Source organism: Pinus tabuliformis, chromosome J (genome assembly GCF_031772625.1).
Source record: "Pinus tabuliformis cultivar Carrire ecotype Pingquan chromosome J, CPIR1, whole genome shotgun sequence".
Classification (NCBI taxonomy): domain Eukaryota; kingdom Viridiplantae; phylum Streptophyta; class Pinopsida; order Pinales; family Pinaceae; genus Pinus; species Pinus tabuliformis.
The window spans coordinates 99238754-99242156 of record NC_142295.1 but is presented as its reverse complement, the minus strand read 5'-3'; the positions used below and the strand labels follow the sequence as shown (position 1 = coordinate 99242156).

The 3403-nt window shown below is 33.4% G+C and overlaps 1 long non-coding RNA gene across 1 annotated transcript; it reads left to right on the top strand.

Annotated features, from left to right (window-relative positions):
* Positions 1-1591: 1591 nt before the first annotated feature.
* LOC149225699 (uncharacterized) lies at positions 1592-2643 on the top strand. Its single transcript, XR_016247692.1, has 2 exons — positions 1592-2034; positions 2416-2643. It is a non-coding gene; the product is annotated as an uncharacterized LOC149225699 (long non-coding RNA).
* Positions 2644-3403: the final 760 nt, after the last annotated feature.

Here is a 3403-nt window from a genome sequence, read left to right as displayed (position 1 = left end):
AACCCTTAAGAATTTGAAAGAATGGTTAGGGAAGAGCCAAAAGTAAAATCATACATACCAGCACTTAGATAGATAAAAGGGATCCAAACCTTTCATGTCATTGAGGCTAGAATATGGTTTGGGGTTAGACATGAAAAATGTTGAGTTGTTATTGTGCCAAGATAATGTAAGTAATTGTACATGCTCAATTCAATATCAACATGCAAGTCTATGGAAATTTTACTTTCTAAGTTCCAAAGTATTATATGAACCTTGTATAAAGAGTATTCCATAAGGTCCTTTGAGATGATGTAACAATTTTTTTGTTGTTGAATTTGCTAAAAGATGATGTATTGCACTATAAATACACACATATAGTAAGTATGAATGTTAATGTCAAGCAAGTGTATGGTAGTGTGGTAGGGATGGTCAGTTGTCTTCCTCGCCGTCTGGGTTTGAATTTCATGCTATGACACATTTGTCTGTAACACGATTATCTACCTTCATTCCTTGGAATAGAAAGCAGATGTTGTTCGTGGAGGTAGTTAGTACCAAATTGGTACAATGAACCAAAATAAAAATATGAATATAAATGAAACAACGTTTATTTATTTACTGAAAGAATAGACAACTAATGGGTCTTGTAGTCACATGAAACAAGGTTGACTCCTACCACCATCACTATAATATCTTGTTAGAGGTAAGTGGGAGTGACAACCACTAGTTTTCAAAGAGATGATCATTATGCAAAGAGTGTCTTAACAATGCACCCATTCACTAACTATTTTACACCCCTTAAGTTTTAATAAAATAGTACTTCATAAAGTGAATAATAATATGTTATAAATTAAAAGCAAATTGTTACTAAATGCTAGATATGTCAAAAAAAGTAAAAATTAGGTTAAAGACATGATATATCAAAAATGTTGGAAGTTAGATTAAAAGAGAAAAACTGTAATAAAAATTGAAAGATCTATAGTGAAATAAATCTAATAAAACATATAGATATGTTAAAAATGACAGATTTTAGACTAAAGAGATGACCATGATAAAAACGCTAGAGATGATAGGTGAACTCATGGAATGCATGAATATTGAGGACCCAAACATATATAAAATGATATAAGACTAAAAATAGTCTATAATGGAAATAATGTGTATTTGAAAATTAGTTCTTTCCCCAGCCGGGAATCGAACCTGAGTTCTGAAGCAGGCCTTGCCACTCTTGCCCGGAGTTTTTCCGACTTTTTCCGACTTTGCCTGCGTAGCAATGCCAAAACGCCATGGAAGAGCTCAGCCTGACTTATGTGGCAATCGAATTGCCACTTGTATCCAGCCGACGTTGCAGCCATTACTCCAACTGTCACTCTTGTATTGTAGTCGCTGTATTGAATGCACCGAGAGCATATGCTTACATTTCATTTCTAAGTTTAGAAGGAAATTGAATTCGACACAATTGTCGTTATGCAATTTACACATCGTGACAAACCTCTAAATTTAGCAGACGAGATTGAAGTCTACCGATCGCTGAGATCAGACATTTATAACGATGCGGTCCAGACCGACAAAACTTCCTCTATTTAAGCTCCACTTCCCAGCCTCGACATCGACAAACCAGAAGAGTAGCTACAGGTCGAGAAGGTCCAGAGTTCGAATCCCAAGGAAAGCGAAAAGTCGATTAATTCAGTAAAGAAGTGGAAACTATGGCGTCCAGGCAGCAGCCAGGCGGTGGCCTGTTGGTGGTGGTGGTGGTGCTCCTAGTCTCAGCCCTGTGGCCGAGGCAGCGGTAGACTGCAACACTGTGAAAAGCGACCTGGTAGGGTGTGTGGGGTATCTTCAGTCCGGAACTGGGAACCCCACACCTCAGTGCTGCAGTGGCGTGAAGAAGCTATCGAGCGCCTCCGCCACCACAGCCGATAGGCGAAAGACGTGCGGCTGCATCAAGAGTATTGCCGCCCCATACCCCAACCTCAAAGATCCCGCTGTTGGCAACCTCCCCACCCTCTGCGGCGTCAAGCTCTCCTTCCGTCCCAGCATTCACACTGACTGTAACACGTAATATTTTTATATTTTATTCAATTCAATTTATTTATTTTTTATATCTTGATTGTGGATTTTAGGAATATTTTTCATTGCGGATTTTTAGAATATTTTAAAATAATTTATTTTTATTTGGATTGCTGATTTAAAATTTTTAATTGCAGATTTCAGAAATATTTTTAAAATAATTTATTTTTATTTAGATTGCGATTGCGGATTTTAAAAATATTCTAGAATAAATTATTAAAATAATTGATCTAGATAGAAAATTTTTAAAATATTTTAGAATTTTTAAAAATCAACTATAAACAAATTTAAATAATTTAAATTGATATTATCAAATTATTTGATGAAACTTCCTTCCATTCCTAACTATTTTTTGTTTCTTTTTTGCAGGATTCCATAGATGAAGGGAAATTTGACAGGCACTGTCATCTCTGGATGTTTTCTACTTCTGCTGCTGCTACTATGATATGATGTCTGAATATGTAAACTGTCTGATAGATTTTGTATTTACATGTCTCATATATTCTCTGTTGTCGGTCTGTCTTGTCTGAATATGTAAGGTGCTGCCTTTGTTGTAAATAACCTGCAATAAAAATACATCCAGGGTTATCTGTTGTATGTCCTGTCTTATTGCTGTTTCTTTTCAATTATTGATCAGATTTTTTTGTTGTTAAATTTATTTATAATAAGATAGTGTGGACAAAAATAATAGTGAACTTATTAATTTTATTAATAATATTCATTGATTCAATAGTAACATCTATATTTTCAGATATAATTATTAATATTAATATTAATATTTTTAGTTTTATCATTTTAATACTAATATTAATATGTGGTATAAGAAATGTTCATTTTTAAGAAATTGAAAAGGTAAAGGATACAAAAGATGGTTAGTCACTAGTATCTAATTTATAAACTTCAATAGGTCATTTTGTCGGGAGATATTAAGTGGGCTGGATTTTTTTTTACTTTTTTAATGATATAAAAGCTAAAAAAAATGTAATTTTTATGATATAAAATATTGTTAGTCACTGTTATCTAACTTATAAAAATCAATGGGGCATTTGATAAGGAGACATTAACTCAAACTGGATTTCTTTTACGTTTCTACTTATATAAAAACTAGCTCCTTCTAAGGATTATTTTTTTCAATTGAAGAAATTGTGCTTCGAGCAGTTTTCAAACATAAAAAGTCCCGACAAGGAGCAGTTCTCAAACATAAGAAGTCCTGACAAGATTTGTGAGATCAAACTTCCCCACCCAACCATTAAACCACATCTTTTCTAAACAAAAATTAAGTTATTAAACAAATATTAACTACTTTATTAAACTAAGAACTAAACCTTTCTCTAGTAATATTGGATTTCACATTACT